This window comes from Sciurus carolinensis, chromosome 2 (genome assembly GCF_902686445.1).
Source record: "Sciurus carolinensis chromosome 2, mSciCar1.2, whole genome shotgun sequence".
Classification (NCBI taxonomy): domain Eukaryota; kingdom Metazoa; phylum Chordata; class Mammalia; order Rodentia; family Sciuridae; genus Sciurus; species Sciurus carolinensis.
The window spans coordinates 98,440,026-98,458,596 of record NC_062214.1 but is presented as its reverse complement, the minus strand read 5'-3'; the positions used below and the strand labels follow the sequence as shown (position 1 = coordinate 98,458,596).

The 18,571-nt window shown below is 33.5% G+C and overlaps 1 protein-coding gene across 1 annotated transcript in view; it reads right to left on the bottom strand.

The window, feature by feature from the left end:
* Nucleotides 1-18,571, bottom strand: part of Dnaaf4 (dynein axonemal assembly factor 4) — a 128,812-nt gene that overhangs the window by 70,135 nt on the left and 40,106 nt on the right. The window contains exon 4 of the mRNA XM_047538995.1: nt 15,038-15,094. The gene's annotated coding sequence lies outside the window, so the exon portion shown is untranslated. The remainder of the gene's footprint in view (nt 1-15,037; nt 15,095-18,571) is intronic.

Genomic DNA, 18,571 nt, shown 5'->3' with positions numbered 1-18,571 from the left:
TAAAATCTTCAGACAAATTGTCATTTAATGAAGCAGCTGAGGCTACCTAGACCTAAACCCTGCTTTCAGGAGCTCCACATACAGGATCTCCTCTCACAGAACTCTATGGCGACCCCACCCTGAGAGTGGAGCAACCACACTCTTCAAATACCCCACCTTGTACTACCGAGAAGGAAAGCCAAAATTTTTTGAACTCCAGCTAATTTGACAAGCAATGCAAAAAGAGGAAGAATTTGACAGTCTTCAGCTACTACTCTTGTGCATAGTATATACCTCAAGAAGAAAGAAAGACATTTAGGAACAGAAAACAAATATACATTCTCATTGACAATTTTTGATCACCGCAACAGAAACAATTCTTTAAATTTTCATCAAGAATATTTTCTTTTCTCTGTCTCTCTCTTTTTGTTTGTATGCTGAATGGCTCATGGACATTTATACATACACATATTTGTGTGACTTTTCTCATTTCTAACCTTTTTTGAAGGTAGTTATTTTTCATGACTCTGTTTTGAAAGAGAGGATTTTTGATTAGCATCTTTTGGTTTTGTTCTGTGTTATTTTTCACCTATTTCTCTTGATTCTCTTTATCTCTTTTATTTTGCTAACAGTCAAATTCTATTGTTTTCTCTTTCACTCTGCCTTTAATTTTTAACTTCTACTTTCTCTGCTCCTTCTTCATAATCATCACATCCTACATCTCTCCTTCATTCTCCCTGTTCACCTTTTGAAAGAGCAAGCACTTTTGCAAAGTTACTGTTTTTACTGTTGGCAATTGCTTATCATAACATTTCTGTTTATTGTGCCAATTAATATTGTAGATGTCAGAGTAGGAACTAAGTATTTAGTTTAATGCTGTATATTGTTTGCATTGGTTGTTGTTGTTGTTGTTGTTGTTGTTGTTGTTATTTGTCCCCCCAAAACTGTGAAGTAGTTTAAGTTCATAGAGTAAAAACTCCGCTCCTCAGATTCATACTGACAATGGGTAAACACGCAAACAATATGAAAAGCAAGGGAATGAACCATCCCAAACAAAGCAAAATACATCAATAACAGAATCCATTGACACCACAGTGGAGGAAATGTCCGAGAAGGAATTTAGAAAATCCATAGTTAAACTGACTGTAAGGAAACAGATGATGTAATCAGTGAAATCAGAGACAAAATATGGGAAGTGAAAGATCATTTTAATAGAGATGGAGATTCTGCAAATGGAAATCCTTGAACTGAAGGAATCAATAAACCAAATTAAAAATTCAATGGAATGGGCTGGGGATATAGCTCAGTTGGTAGAGTGATTGCCTTGCAATCACAAGGCGTTGGGTTTGATCCCCAACACTGCAAAAAAAAAAAAAAAAAAAAAAAAAAATCCAATGGAAGCCATGGTGGACATAGCTTTAATTATAAAAATTAAAGATTAAAGTACAAAAAAGTATAAGTTCATGCTGCCTACTTCTAAGAGAACTTTTGTTCTTGATAACTACATAACATTATGTCACTGATTCATAGGGGGTTTAAATTAATTCCATGGGTTAGAATACCAAAGTTATTAGTGTCCATTTTCATTTAAGATCTTTATTCTCTTAATGTTCTTGGTCCTATCGAAGCATTTCCATATACAAGAAAACTGCAATGTTGATATCCAAGAGAAAAGTCATTATCATGTGTATACTGGTCATCATGATCAGAGTGATACAATTTTTAAAAATAAACTATTATGCCCTTCAAAAAAAATTCAATGGAAAGCATCACCAACAGACAAGATCACTTGGAAGACAAGAGTTTCAAACAATGAAGAAAAATATATAATCTTGAAAATAAAGTTGACTATGGTGAAAAGATGTTAGGAGACCATGAACAGAATTTTCAAGTAACATGGAATAACATGAAAAGACCAACTTTAAGATTCATCAGGACAGGAAGTTCTTTTCAAAAATCTCTCAATTTCTGATTTCCAGTCAAGTTTTTCAGACTTGTTTTTTCTTGCTGAGTAGCAAAGAACTTTTATTTTACACTTTCCTACATACCTAAAAAGTATGAACACTGCATTTTGATGGACTGTATTGCGTACTTTTTGCTGAAAACTTTTTCTGTAAACACAATTGCCTTGTTCAGTTTTGTTGTAAACTGACTTACCATAAGATGCACTGTTGATATGCTTTCTGATGTGTGTTTGATAAGAGTGATAAAATAAAGCTTAAAAAAAAAGATTCATCAGGACAGATGAAGCTCTGAAATACAAACTAAAGGAGTGAATAATCTTTTCATTGAAATAATATCAGAAAATGTCCCAAACTTAAAGAATAAAATGAAAAATCAAATACAGCAGGTTTAGAGGACCCCAAATATACAAAATTACAACAGACACACACCAAGTCACATTAGTATGAAAATGCTTAACACAGAAAACAAGGAGAGAATTTTAAAGACTGTGAGAGAAAAATGATGATCACATTTAGAAGGAAACCAATCTGGATCACAGCTGATGTCTCACCCCAGATCCTCAAAGGTAAGAGGTCTTGGAATAATATATACCAAGCTCTGAAAGAAAATGGATGCCAGCCAAGAATAACGCAGCAAAATTAAGCTTCAAAATTGATGATGAAATAAAAATCTTCATGATAAACAAAATTTAAAAGAATTCACAACTAGAAAGCCTGCATAACAAAACACACTCAATAAAATATTTCATGAAGAAGAAATGAAAAATAAAAGTTAAAATCAGCAAAGGGAGGAACCAGTAGAAGAACAGTCAATCAAAGGAGAAAATAATTCAAATTAAAAGACAGAAATAAGTCAAAATGACAGGGAATAAAAATAATTTCTCAAAAATAACATCGAATGTAAATAACTCATCAATCAAAAGACAAAGACTGGCAGATTGGATTAAAAAACAAGACCCAACAACCAAGAGACTCACTTCTTAAGCAAAAAGATCCACAGACTGAAGGTGAAAGGATGGTAAAAAAACTTATCATTCACATGGAACTCATAAACACGAATGGGTTTCCAGTCTTATATAAGATAAAGTGGACTCCAAGCTGAAGTTCATCAGAAGAGGAAAAGAAGTTTATTTCATACTATTTAAGGGAATTATTCAACAACAAGAAATAACAATTGTATATATTTATGCCCCAAACAATGGAGTATCTACATACATCAAAAAAACCCTTTTCAATATCAAGAATCAAATAGACCACAACACAGTAACACTGGGTGACTTTAATACACTTCATTCATCACTGGATAGATATTCCAAATAAAAACTAATTAAAGAAGTTTTAGAACTAAAAAATACCATTAGTAATTAAGATTTAACAGACATATATAGAATATTTCATCCATCAAATACTGAATATGCTTTCTTCTCAGCAGCACATCTTTCATTTTTTAAAATAGATGATACCTTAGACAAGAGAGTAACTTTAAACAAATACCAAAAAAACAGAGATAACACCTTGCATTCTATCAGATCATAGTGGAATGAAATTAGAAATCAATGATAAGATAAAAAATAGAAGCTACTCTAACACATGGAGACTAAACAATACACTATTGAATGATGAATGGAGATAAGAAGAAATAAAAAGAAATATTTCAGTGGCAAAATAAAAAACAGTCAGAGGTAAATGAGAATGGTGATACAATATATAAAAATCTCTGGGTCACTATGAAGGTGGTTCTAAGAGGAAAGTTCATGGAATTGAGCTCATTCATTAAAAAAATAGTCAACAAATAAATATTCTAACATTACATCTCAAGGCCCTAGGAAAAAAAACAAATATATACCAAAATTCATAGAAGACAGAAAAAAATTAAAATCAGAACAAAAATCAATAAAATTGAAACTTAAAAAAAAATCTAAAAGTCAACAAAACAAAAAGTTGGTTCTTTGAAAAAAAAAAAATTGATAAGCCCTTAGCCAAGCTAACCAAAAGAAAGAGGGAAAAACTCAAGTTATTAGAATTCATGATGAAAAAGGAAATATAATGACTACTGAAATACAGAAGATAATCATAAATATTTTTGAAAATTTCTACACCAATAAATTAGAAAATCTTGAAGACATCAACAGATTTCTAGAGACATATGACCTCCCCAAATTGAACCAGAAGGACACAGAAAATTTAGAGAGAACAATTTAAGTAATTAAATAAAAGACATCATCAAAAGCATCCAAAGTAAAGCCCAGTACTGGATGGATTCCCAGTCAAGTTCTACCATACCTTTAAAGAAGAACTAACACCATTCCTCCTTAATTTATTCCATGAAATGGCAAAGGAGGGAATCCTTCCAAACTCAATCTATAAAGCTAGTATCACACTGATACCAAAACCAAAGACACTTCAAGGAAAGAAAATGTCAGACCTATATCCTTGATGAAAATAGATCCAAAAATTCCTTTTAAACACATTTTTAGTTGTAGATGGACATACTACCTTTATTTTATTTATTTATTTTTATGTGGTGCTGAGTATCGAACCCAGAGCCTTACATGTGCTAGGCAAGTGCTCTATCACTAAGTTACAACCCCAGCCCAGATGCAAAAATTCTAATAAAATTCTTAATTACATACAAAAATATGTTAAAAAGATACTGCTCCATGACCAAGTGGGGTTCATCTTAGGGATGCAAGTTTGGTTCAACATATGGAAATCAATAATTGTAATTCACCACATAAATAGACTTAAAGACAAGAATCACATGGCAGGGCTGGGGTTGTGGCTCAGTGGTAGAGCGCTTGCCTAGCATGTGTGAGGCACTGGGTTTGATTCTCAGCACCACATATAAATAAATGAATAAAATAAAATAAAATAAAATAAAAAGAATCACATGGCTATCTCAAAAGGTGAAGAAAAAACATTTGACAAAATACAGTATCCATTCATGTTTAAAACGCTAGAAAAACTAGGGATAGTAGGAACATACCTCAACATTATAAAAGCTATGTATGTTAAACCCAAGGCCCATATTATTCTAAATGGAGACAAACTGAAAGCATCCTCTCTAAAAGCTGGAACAAGACATGAATATCCTCTTTCACCACTTCTATTCAACATAGTCCTTGAAACTCTAGCCAGAGCAATCAGAAAGGTGAAAAAAATTAAAGGGATATGAATAGGAAAAGAAGAACTCAAACTCTCATTATTTGCCAACAACATGATTCTATATTTAGAAGAACCAAAAAACTTCACCAGAAAACTTCCAGAACTCAAAATTAAATTCAGATAAGTAGCAGGATACAAAAACACTCATCAATCACTTGCATTCCTATACAATAATGATGAATTAGCTGAATGAGAAATTAGGAAAACTATCCCAAAATAAAATACTTGGGAAAAAAATCTAACAAAAGAGGTGAAAGACCTCAACATTGAAAACTACCAAACACTAAAGAAAGAAATTTAAAAAGTCCTTAGAAGATGAAAAGATCTCTCATATTCTTGGATAGGCAGAATTAATAATGTCAAAATGGCCATTCTACCAAAAATGCTATACAGATTTAATGCAATTTCTATTAAAGTTCCAATGATGTTTTTCATAGAAATAGAAAAGGCAGTCATGAAATTTATTTGGAAAAATAAGAGGCCCAGAATATCCAAAGTAATCCTTAGAAGAGTAAAGCAGGAAGCATCACATTACCAAACCTTAAATTATACTTCCAAGCTAGGGTAACAAAAAATGCATGGTATTGGCACCAAAAGAGACAGGCATACCAATAGAACAGAACAAAAGACAGAGACAAACACACATAAATACAGTTATCTCATACTAGACAAAGGTGCCAAAAACATACAATGGAGAAAAGATGGCCTGTATAACACATGGTTCTGGGGAAATTAGAAATCCATATGTAGTAGAATAAAATTTAGCCCCATCTCTGACCCTGCACAAAACTCAACTCAAAGTGGATCAAGAACCTAGGTATTAGACCAGAGACCCTGTGACTACTAGAAGAAAATGTAGACCCAACACAGCATCATATTAGTTTAGAAACTGACTTCCTCAATAAGACTCCTAAAGTGTAAAAAGTAAAATCAAGAATCAATAAATGATGGGGGCTGGGGTTGTGGCTCAGTGGTTGAGTGCTTGCCTAGCCTGTGTGAGGCACTGGGTTCAAGCCTCAGCACCACATGAAAAAAATAATAATAAAGTTATAAAAAATGATGTTAAAAAAAGAATCAATAAATGGGACAGTATCAAACTAAAAAGTTTCTTCACACCAAAGGAAACAATCAAGAGTGTGAAAAGAGAGTCAACAGAATGGAAGAAAATCTTCACCACCTGTACCTCAGATAAGGTATTAATTTCCAGGATATACAAAAAACTCAAAAAGCTTAACAACAACAACAACAACAAAAAACCCCACCCAAATAACCCTATCAATCAATGGGCAAAGGAAGTAAACAGACACTTCTCAAAAGAAGAAATACAGTCAACAAATATATGAAAAAATGTTTAACATCTCTAGCAATTAGAGAAATGCAAATGAAAACTATACTGAGATTCCATTTCACTCCCATCAGAATGGCAATTATCAAGAATACAAGTAATAATAAATGTTGGCAAGGATGCAGGAAAAAAGGTATGCTCATACATTGCTGGTGGGACTGCAAATTGGTGCAACCAGTCTGGAAAATAGTATGGGGATTCCTCAGAAAACTTGGAATAGAACCAACATTTGATCCAGTTATCCCACATTTTGGTATATACCCAAAGAACTTAGAAACAACATACTACAGTGATGCCACCACATCAGTGTTTATAGCAGCACAATTTACAATAGTTAATCTATGGAACCAACATAGATGCCAATTGACAGATGAATTAATAAAGAAATTGTGATATAGATACACAGTGGAATATTACTCATCCAAAAAGAAGAATGACTTTATGACATTCACCAGTAAATTGGATGGGTGCGGAGACTATCATGCTAAGTGAAATAAGGCAAAGGCTGAATGTTCCCTCTGGTATGTGGATGCCAACCCACAACAAGAGGGGATGAGGGGAATAGAAGTTCATTGGATTAGAAAAAGGAAGTGAAGGGAAAAGAGGAGAAATAGGAAAAGGAATAGGAAAGCCAGAGGAATGAATCTGACATAACTTTCCTATATACATATATGAATAAGCCACTGTGAATCCCAACATCATTTATATCCAAAAGACTTGGATCCTAACTAGAATATGATATTCCAAGCTTATATAAACATATCAAAATAGATTCTACTGTCATATATAATGAAAAAGAACAAATCAAAAAAATAACACAACTATAAGGAATTTTAACTTTTAAGGCACAAGTACTTTGAGTTTTCTTGTTTTGTTTTGTTTTGTTTTTGTTTGTTTTGCAATAAGCATATGACATAATTGGTGTAAAGTAAAGAATAATTTTCTGGTGAGCTCTAACAGTTCAGTTATCTGAGCAGATTATATAGAAGGTAATGAATAATTTATTATTATCTGTTTTTAATAACAGAGTATAGGTCCTAAGACTAATTTATCATTTTAACATAAGGGAAAAGATAAATCCTAGTTTTATATTAAAATAGTTAACAATTAGGGGCTGGGGCTTTATTTAGCTCAATGGTACAGCACTTGCCTCACTCACGTGTGTGAGGCACTGAGTTCGATCCTCAGCACCACATAACAATAAAGACATAAAAAGATATTGTGTCCATTTACAACTAAAAATATTTTTAAAAATAGTTAATAATTAAAAACTTTAAAAATTTATTTTATCTTAAATTTTTAAAAATTATATCAACAAACTGAACAAAATTGATCAAATTTTTTAGCAAATATCATTCATCCTTTTCAAACTTATTATCTATAGATATATAAACCAAGGTCTTTTAGTCAGCTTTTTTGCTGCAATTACTAAAAGATATGACATGAACAATTTAGAGGAGGAAAAGTTTCTTTGGTTTCAGAAATCTCAGTCCATAGATAGCCAGCTCCAGACCTTGGGCCTTGAGTTGAGGTTGAACATCACAGCAGAAGACTGTGGCAGAGGAAAGCAGCTCACATGATGATCAGAAAGCAGATAGACTCTACTTACCAGATGTAAATATGTACCCCAAGGTTCTCATAACCCAATCATTTCACCTCTGAATGTTCTTTATGTTACCTCACACATGAGTTTTTTGGGGACACCAAATATTTAAACCATAACACAAGGCAACAAAAGTTCACTGTGTGCTTGACTTTTATGATGTTGCTAATCTATTTAGGCTTCAACCTTTACTATTCTCTAACATTCTGCATCAAATATTTTAGAATAAAATTACTCTCTACTTTTTCTCACCACTTTGCATCTAGGATAGTATTTTAGTTTGTTTTCCATTATTGTACAAAGGCCGGGTTACTGTTAAGAAAAGTACGTATTTAGCTGAAACCCTAAGATCAGATTCCAGGGTCCAGCTCGCTCTTTTACATTCCCATTCTCTTGGGAACTAGCTCCTTGGAGAGACAAGCACTATTCTCTCCTGAGGGCACCAATTCCAATGATCTAATTCCTTTTTACTTGACTCTACTTCTTAAAAGTCCACTACCTCGCAATACTGCTACATTGATCATCAAGCTTATGGCACATGAAACTTTGAGGGAAAAACCACATCCGAACCATAGTTGATAATCTTTATCACCTATAGTATTAGAAACTTTAATCAAAGAAACTACTTCTTCCCAGAAACCATTGAGAAGAGGCAATTGAGAACTCTTTTATACTATAAGCAAAGGTTATGAGTACACATAACACAAACTTTACAGCCACACACATATCTTTCCACACATTACAGTGGGAAAAATGACTCTACTCCTTAACAAGATCCTAATATAGAACCACTCTATAAGCTATAAACATAAAACCTAAGGCCGGAAGATGTGGCTCAGTTGTACAGCACTTGCACTTGCCTGCCATGCCAAGGTCCTGGGTTTTATCCTTACCATTGCAAAAAATTAAAACCCAAATGTGTATGTAAGTCAATTATGCATCATGACTAGAATTAATTTTGGTATTATGTATTACTCAGAAATTACCAAAGTAGTCTAAGATTATTCATGAATTAAATCAATGTAGTACAAGGTCTTAAAGTTAATACTTAATTGACATACCACAGAGCATAATACAGTCTTGATATTAAAAAGATGGTCAGAATTATAAATCAGTTTGTCGAAGTGGAATTCTTCATTGCACATTATCTAAAATATTACATAAGAATAATATCAATTTATCATATTAAATCTACCTAAGAAACAGAAAATTCAGATTAAAAATTACCTTCATGAGAAAAACTCAAATATTTAAGAGTAAAATGTACATTTGCATTTTACTCCAAACTAATATAACTAGGACAAGACATAGAGTGTGTGTGTTTTACTGAGGATTGAACCTACACATACCATTGAGCTACATCCCTAGCCCTCTTTTTTTTTTTTTTTTTTTTGGTACTAGGGCATTGAACCCAGAGTGCTCTTCCACTGAAAGCTATATCCCCAATCCACCCTTTCCTTTTTTTTTTTTCTTCTTTTCTTTCCTTTCCTCTTCTTTCCTTTTCTTTCTTTCTACAAAATATTTTTAGTTGTATACAGGCATAATACCTTTATTTTATTTATTGTTATGTGGTGCTGAGGATCAAACCCAGTGCCTCACACATGCTAGGCAAGAGCTCTACCATGGAGTTACAACCCCAACCTCCCCACCCCAGGAAACATGGTTTCCCTAAGTTGCTGACCCTGGCCTAAACTTGTGACTCTTCTGCCTCAGCCTCCTGAATGGCTAGGATTACATGCATGCACCACCACACCCAGCCCAAGCTCTTATTTTAAATTTCATTTTGAGACAGGGTCTCGCTGTGTTTCCCAGGTCAGTCCCAGTGATCTTCCTTCCTTAGACTCCCACGTTATCTGGGATTACAGGTATACACTACCTTGCCTTACCAGATAAATTTTTTAGAAAATGTTCTTATTAGTATATTATAACCATACATTCCATACATACATGGAATATAATTTATTCCATTTCAATTTCCTGGACTTTCTTCTTCTCTCTCCTCCTCCCTCCATTTATTCCCTTTACTCTGCTCAACTGAACTTTCTTCTATTTATTTAGGATTTTTAAAAATTGGTGCTTTATGGATATATATATATATATATATATATGTGTGTGTGTGGAATTCACTGTGGTATATTCATATATACACATCACATAACTTCATCAAATTCATTCTGTAGTTACTCACTTTTCCCATCCCTTCTCTCTCCCCTTCAATTCCCTTCCTCCACTCATCTCCCCTCTATTTTTGTGGGATATGCCCCTCTTTTTCCTTACTTTGTTCTAGCTTCCGCATATGAGAGAAAACAGTTGACCCTTGATTTTCTTTATTTCACTTAGCATGATGTTCTCAATTTCCATCTACTTCCCAGCAAATGCCATAATTTTATTCTTCTTTAAGACTTAGACTCCCACGTTATCTGGGATTGCAGATATACACTACCTTGTGTATATGTACCACACTCCATTGTGTATATGTACCACATTTTCTATATCCATCCATCTGTTGACAGGCACTGGGGTTGGTTCCATAACTTGGCTATTGTAAATTGTGCTGCTATAAATGTTGATGTGCCTGTATGGCTATAGTATGCTAATTTTAATTTTTTTGGGTAAATACCAAAGAGTAGTATGGCTGGGTCATAGGATAGTTCTATTCCTAGTCTTCTGGGAAATTTCCATACTGCTTTCCACAGTGGTTATACTAATTTGCAGTCCCACCAGCAACGTATGACTGTGCCCTTTCCCCCACATCCTTGCCAGCATTTTTGTTTATTCTTGATGATCGCCATTCTAACTGGAGTGAGATGAAATCTCAATCTGTCTGATTGCCAGGAATGTTGAACATTGTTTTCATTTATTTATTGATCACTCACATTTCTTGTTTTGAGGAATATCTGTTAATTTCTTTTGCCCATTTACTGATTCAGGTTTTGTGTGTGTTTTGTGTGTGTGTGTGTGTGTGTGTTTTGAATTCTCTATATATTCTGGATTTTAATTACCCATTGGAGGAGTAACTGGCCAAGATTTTCTCATTCTATAGGCTCTTTCTTCACTTTCTTATTCATTTCCTTTGCTGTGCAGAAGCCTTATAATTTAATGTAACCCCACTTACTAATTCATGGTTTCACTTCTTGAGCTTTAGGGATGTGATTAATAAAATTAGTGTCCGTGCCAATAAGTTGACCCTCTGTTTACATCTAGCAGTTGCAAAGTTTCTGGTCTAATTTTTACATCTTTGATTTGACATGTGTACAGGGTGAGAGATAGGAATATGGTTTCATTCTTCTACATATGATATCCAGTTTCCCCAGTACCATTTGTTAAAAAGGCTATCTTTTCTCCAACAGGTGTGTTTGGCACCTTTGTCAAGTATCACGTGACTGTAAGGACGTGGGTTTGTCTCTGTGTTTTCTATTCTTTTCCATTGATCTTCATGTCGATTTTGTTTTTGTTACTATAGCAGTGTAGGATGATTTGAGACCAGGTATTATGATGCCTCCAGTATTGCATTGGTTATTCTGGGTCTTTTATTCTTTCAAATGAATTTTAGGACTATTTGTTCTAGTTATATGAAGAATGTTATCGGTATTTTGATTGCATTGAATCTGTATATTGCTTTTGGTAAGGTGGCCATTTTGAAAATATTAATTCTATCTGTCCCAAAACATGGGAGGTCTTTTTATCTTCTAAGGTCTTCTTTAATTTCTATCTTCAGTGTTCTATACTTTTCATTGTAGAGGTCTTTTGCCTCTTTAGTTAGATTTATTCCTATGTATTTTTTTTTAGGTTCCTGTGAGAGGGATAGTTTACTTGATTTTTTTCTCAGCAGATTTACTATTGAAGTATAGAAAAACTGTTGACTTATGAATGTTGATTTTGTGTCCTGCTACTTTGGTAAATTTGTTTATCACCTCTAGAAGTTTTCTGGTGGAGTTTTTTTGGTTTTCCAGATTTAGGATCATGGCATCAGCAAGCAGAAATAATTTGACTTTTTTTCTTATTTGTATCCCTTAATTTTCTTCCCTTGACTGATTGCTCTGGGAGTGGTGAGAGTGAACTTCCTTGTCTTGTTCCTTTTAGAGACAATGCTTTCAGTTTTTCTCCATTGAGTATGATGTTGAGGTTTGTCATATATAGCTTTTATAATGTTGATGTAAGTTTCTACTATTCCTAGTTTCTCCAGTATTATTAACATGAATGGATGCTGAATTTTGTCAAAGGTCTTTTATCTTTTGAAATGATTACGTGATTTTTGTTTTTAATTCTACATGGTAAGTTACAATTATCGATTTGCATATATTAAACCAACCTCACATCCCTGTAATAAAACCCCCTTGATTTTGGTGTACTACCTTCTTGAGGTGTTTTTGCATTTTAGTAATATATGTGTGTGTGTGTGTGTGTGTGTGTGTGTTTGTATATGTATACATATATATATATATATATATATTTTTTTTTTTTTTTTTTGGTACTGGGGATAACTCAGGGGCACTTTACCACTGAGTCACATCCCCAGTCCTATTTCGTATTTTATTTAGAGAAAGGGTCTCACTGAGATGCTTAGCACCTCACCATTGCTGAGGCTATCTTTGAACTCCCAATCCTCCTGTCTCAGCCTCCTGAGCCTCTGGGATTACAGGCATGCGCCACCACAGCCAACTCAGATATTCTTGTGATTATTCTAACCTGAGAGAATAGATGCCCTTCATCCACCTGGTAAAGACCACAAAATGACCAGAATATAAAAGAAAATTCCCAATCATTGCTGCTTATTGTTATTCCCAATGGGGAATAACTTATTGGTGATGTGCAAATCAGACTGGCAAATATTCACCAGGTCTTCTCTCTACTATGCAGTTAAGAATGGTCTAGTGGTCACTGGACATAGCTGTAGAAAGAGCCCAGACCACACGTTAGACAAGACAGATGGATTGATAAACTTGGCCAAGAATAAGCGGAAACTAAAGCATACAATCTAAAAAAAGAGAAACAAGAGTTAGCAAATGTAAAGTTTTAGTGAGGTTTGGGATTCCATCTGGGAACCAAGAAAAGAGGTGCCTGGGCTTAAATAGCCTATAAGGTGCACTTCTCAGGATCACAGTGTAATTGCCTTTTGTAGGGAAACTCCCTTGGATATCTTGGGATGCTAGCTTTTAACATGGTCTATATGAGGCACATATATATATGAATAATTTAATCTTAAATAATTTCAAGCTTCAAAGTTGCAAAAGCAGTATATAACACTTATATGACTTCACCCAGATTCCCTAATGTTAAATTTCTCTGTATTCTTTCTACACATACACACCCTTACTCACACTCTCATACTCATACCCATCAGTCTTGTTCTGATGACAGCAAGCTGCAGGAATGATGTCCCATTACTGCTAAATATTCCAGTATGTAATTACCCCAAACTCTTCTACAGGTTGTCAATACAATCTTCCAAGTAAGGAAATAAATATTAATACATTATTCTCCAATCTACAGACCCCATTTATATTTTACCCACAATGACTCTTTCATTTCTACTTCAGAACCCATCTGGGAACATTTCAGTGTGTTATCACATCTCTTCAGTTTTCTCCAGTCTGGAGACTGCAGACCTTACCTTTTGTAGGACAACCCCCGAGGTGGATCTATCTGATGTTTCCCCACCATGAGAGGCAGATCATGCATTCTTGGCAGGGATATCACAGAGATGACATTGTGCCTTCCTAAGTGCCTCACTCATATCAGGAGCATAAGATGTTGATTGGTCCCATGCCTGGTGATATTAACACTGATCACCACCTGGTCATGTCGGTGTATGGGGTTACACCAATATCCTATTCCTCAATCTTTCTCCAACTAACCTTAGTCTCCATTGACATAGACTGTTCATAGCATTTTCTACTCCAAGATTATGTTCACATTTTTATTTCTAATATTTTAAATTTGTATGATCTCCATCCCCTTATTGAATGTTTACGAGTCTTTTGAAAGACTAGCAAAATTAACCTTTAGTTTTGCTGATTTTCTCCCATCTTTATTTTGCTTTTTATTTCACTAACTTTATATTTGTTTTTTTGTTTGTTTGTTTGGGTTTTTTTTTTTTTTTTTTGGCAGTGCTAGGGATTGAACCTAGGGCCTTGTGCTTGCAAGGCAAGCATTCTACCAACTGAGCTATATCCCCAACCCTTATATTTGTTTCTATTCTACTTTCTTTAGGATTTGTCTTCTATCTTTCAACTTCTTGAGTTGAATATATATTTTAAAAATATGTCCTTGTTTTTCATAGGTGCATTTAAGACTATAGATTAACTCTCAAATACTCCTGTAGCTGCATTTCAATTTAAAAAATATCACTCCTTAGTCAAAATAAACAAGTCCTCTTACTTACAGGGAATATATGAAAGTAAGTCCTGTTCCCTGACCTCTAATCAATTTTTTTTAAAGTTAGTTTACTGAGGTATAATTTACATGCAGTAAAAATCCACCCTTTTGCACTGAGGGAATAAATCAGTTGTAGAGCACTTGCGGGCATGCATGAGACCCTGTGTTCAATAACCAACACTTTAAAAAAATTACCCTTTTGAGATATATAATTCTGAGTCTTGACAGTCAAATAACTTCAGGCAAAACCAAGATAGGGAACATTTCCATTTCACCAAAGCATTTCTTAATTTTTCTTTGCAATCAGTCCCCTCCTCCCACCCTTAGTTCCCATTCCTGGCAACTACTGAACTGAATTCTATGCCCATTCTTTTGCTTTCAGAATGTGTATCAGTTCATTCTTTTTACATTATATGCATGTATAAAGATTTGTCCATTCAATAATTGGTGGACAAAGCCTTACATTATCTGGCTTCCGGTAAAATTTCTGATCCCATCTCCTGTCAGTCTTCCTCTTGTTCACTTCATTCCAGACGCACAAGTTGAAAAATCTGTAATAAGTCAAGCATGATCCTGCCACAGGACCATAGTTCCTGCTGTTACCTGGAATTCTCTTCTCCAGTTACCACTGTGATGGTCTTCCTTACTCCAACTCTTCACCTAAATATATTTTAAGTTATTAAAAACTATGAATTACTTTGCGCCTCCTGCCCACCAGTTCCAAAACAACCTATTCCATGACCTTTATTTCTTCATAGTACTTATCCTTTCTTTATAGTTTGTTGTCTGCATCACTAAAATAAAAACTTACTGAGATTTGTGATTTTTTTTTGTCTCATATACTACTCTAGTTTTAGCCCTAGAACAGAGTCTGACAATAAATGTTGAATAATGTCTACTTATTTGGGTTTCATAATTTCATTTTTTGAAAAATATTTTTAGTTGTAGATGGACACAATACCTTCATTTTATTTATTTATTTTATGATGCTTAGGATCAAACCCAGTGCCTCACACTACCACTAGGCAAGCACTCTACCACTGAGCCACAACCCCAGTCCCATAATTTCATTTTAATTTTTTTAGTTTACATTTCACAGTCCTAAATAGACTTACCTTAAATTCATTTTCAGGCTATTCTTTTTATCTTGAGTGGATTAAAATTTCAAAAGTATTTGTTAGTTGTTTTTTCTATCAGAATTTTTCATGTCAAATTTATTTGATACTTTTTCTTATTTTTTCCTCTTTACTCTTAAAAATTATATTTTCTCCTCCCCAAAAGAATACGTTTATTTTACATTTTTTATTGATTCCTTTTAGTTGCACATGACAGAATTCATTTTGATATAACTCTACAAGCATGGAGTAGATCTTATTCTAGTTAGGCTCCCATTCTCAAGGGTGTACACGATGGTGGGATTCACTTCAGTATATTCATATAAGTACATATGAAAATTTATTTTGGATTCAACCCACTGTCTTTCCTTTTCCTATCCTCCTCCCTCCTCTAATACAATGAGAAAAATCACCCACTCTTCTTTTACCCACAGCATTTTGGCATATGATCATTCCTGACTTTTTAGAAATTAAGTATGATTATTCTGTACGTAATCTACTGCAAGAAAAATAATGTATATAACAGGGCCTGACCAAAAATGTTGGTTCTCTCAGTATAAAATTAAATTCGTGGTAAATTGGAGGCCATACTCCCACTTGATGTTTTGTTGGACATATCCCAACCAAAGCCAAGATGCTCACAACTATTTGTCCTGATGAAAGATGAAAGCCAAACACTTAAAACAGGTCTTTTTCTCTTTAAAAACTAGCTTTATTTAAAAGAATCTTCAGCATAATAACACTATAGGAAACAAACTTACCATACACATTATTCAAGAAAGCCTGCCATACATCATTTCTACCAATAGTAGGTCTATATACTGACATTCCTTGTACAATGCACAAATGACATTAGCATTATCCCTGAAAAGAATAGCCAACAATAACATGGACTGTCTTAACAGTAGAATCTTTACTTGTCTTATTACTTTAGACTAAAAAACCGAAAAGTGGAAGGCAAAGTAAAATCCAGTTTTAAATTCTAGCATGGTGTTTAGGGAAGAAAGGGATAGGATCAGAAGGGAGAAACTGTAAGAGTTAAACATCTTGAAAAAGGAGAACTGGCTTACTACTATTTATAGTAATCGTTAAAAAGTATTTCAGAACAGAGAATGTAATTGATTTAACACTTGGAAGCCTTTAAACAAACTACCCATGATTTACTATAATCTATCAGTTACCAAGACAATTGTATTTCTTTTAAAATTGTAACCTATATAAACCATAAGAGGATAATGAGCAATTTGGAGTGATCTAGTAATCTCATACTTAAACTTTGCCACAAAACAGTTCATGATCATTTAATACTAATACTTCTTTAAACCTCTATGATTAAAATAGAAACACCCAGTTCTAAAAGATTATATTGAAAATATTAGACACACACACACACAGCATACACACATAAGCCCTAACATGTAATATTAAAATTTTTAACACAAAAATAGACCTATGAAAATATGAGCACTCAAGTCAAATATAATGAAATTCTGACACAATATGGTACCTGGCATTTTAAAAAATATTAAGACTAAGTCAGATTTATTGCTATATTGAGCCTATCAAAAGTTGACAATCAAAAGTACAAAACATACCACAACCACCATGCCAAATATGATGCTGTATAGAAATGTTATTAACATAACGTAGGTACACATTTACTTCTAATATACTCACTGGTGTAGTAAAACATTAATTCAGGACAGTTGAATTGATAAAAGTCTAAAATATTTAATATTTTAAAAAGATATGCAGTTTAAGCACTCATGAGCAGTTATTATTTTTTTTCAAGCATGTGATTTCAAATATATAAATGTGCACTGGCCAAGTATTACCTATTACAATTCTCTTGGTTATCTGTTTTTATGACAAAATAAGAATGATTTAAAACTAATTTTCTTAAATAATGCCTCTAAAATTTAAAAAAGTTTTTAATTTGCCTTCAAAATTAAACATTTTTCTTTAAATCTTGATTATGACTTTTATTAACAAGTCTTCCCACCAGATAATACAAAGTAAACTGCATTCAAGTCTTTGTATCAATAATTACAAATTTCAAGTAAATTAGAGGAGTTTTATGGTATCTTAGTCACTTCTTAATAAGTGAAGATTAGTATTGCTACTTATTGTGGTCATGGTGGAGTGAATGATACTGCTTTTGGTTGTGAGATATTTGCTTAAGTTCAATGTCTACTATATAATTCTAGTAGCATGAGCTAAAAGAATACTAATAAGCACTGTCAGTTAATTCCTTAGTAAATTGTACCTGTAGAAGATCAAATTTAAAATTTTAAACAAATTTTATTGTTTTATGAGTGTCATAAATTGCTAACACCAATTTTACTCCTCTCTCACATTTCAAAGACATCAGACCATCTACTAATCCATAAATATTGATGTTTCACATACTTCATAGAGTAGCTTAAAACATACCAGCATAAGAAGTAATTAGTATTACATAGTAATTTCCTTTGCCATAGGAATAAATGTTGGACAAAGTCTGGAAACATTTTGTTTTCCAATTTGAATTACAGTAATTTTGCCACAGACCACAGCACTAGTGCATGTATTACTTTAGACATGCTCTAAGAACAAAACAAAACTTACTGCAAAAATACATGTCACCAATGTGGAACACACTCAGATTTGTATAAAAGTACTGAACTAATATCCCAAAAAGAGGTATATGTAAACAGTACATAAGGAAGAAATAGTTTTAATATGAAACAATCATTTAAGTCACATACATCATGGTAAGAAGCAGGACTTTCTTTTATAAAAGATAACATTTTAACTAACAAGCAACATCATCTACATATCTACAGAATAGGAAAGATACCAATATTTTGAGTAAGTTTTAATATAATTGCAAATGGATGTATTATTGATAAAACACCACAAAGATGAAGCTTATCCATTGGATTTCAATTAAAGTTTTTAATAAGCACAGGCAATTTCTGATGTGTTAATGCCTGGCACACACATGGTCATTTTCTTCCCTTCATTTCCCCTTGATCACTTG